The sequence below is a fragment of the Nicotiana attenuata genome, chromosome 1 (assembly GCF_001879085.1).
Source record: "Nicotiana attenuata strain UT chromosome 1, NIATTr2, whole genome shotgun sequence".
Taxonomy (NCBI): domain Eukaryota; kingdom Viridiplantae; phylum Streptophyta; class Magnoliopsida; order Solanales; family Solanaceae; genus Nicotiana; species Nicotiana attenuata.
Window position 1 is genome coordinate 49130525 of NC_031989.1, and position 624 is coordinate 49131148.

Sequence of the window (624 nt, forward strand, 5' to 3'; positions counted from 1 at the left end):
GGGGGGGAGGGGGTGCGGGAATATGAGAAGTCAATCGCCAACTGTTCCAAAAAGGAGCTGTTTACACAAGGCAATATAACAACTTCGAATGAAAAAGGACAAAATACAAAATTGATCGGTCAGCTCAAATTAATTATACTCACTAGTTGAAAACTATATAAAATATAAATATTTTTTTAATATAATACACATATATAAAAAAAATATACTTCCTCCGGTCCACAATAAGTGATTTTTTGGCCTGTTATTTGTGGTCCAAAATAAGTGATTTTTTCAGATTTCAAGAATGAATTAATTACTTTTTCCTACATTGTCCTTGGAGTAAATAATATTGGAGTATGTGTTAGGAGTGTTTATGTGAAGAGATAGTAAAGATTAATATAGTCAATTGCAATGCTAATTAATGTTAAAAGGTGAGTTTCTTAATATGTGTGAAAACAACCAAAAAATCACTTATTTTGGATTGGAGAGAGTATTTTTTATCTGCTATTATTTTTTAGAGCAGCTAAAACTTATACATTTCTCAACGAAAAAAGAAGAATTAACCTAAATAGTCGCCAATCCAACCGTTTAACTAAAAATAGCCGGAGGATATAATATAAGTATAATTCAAATACAATATAT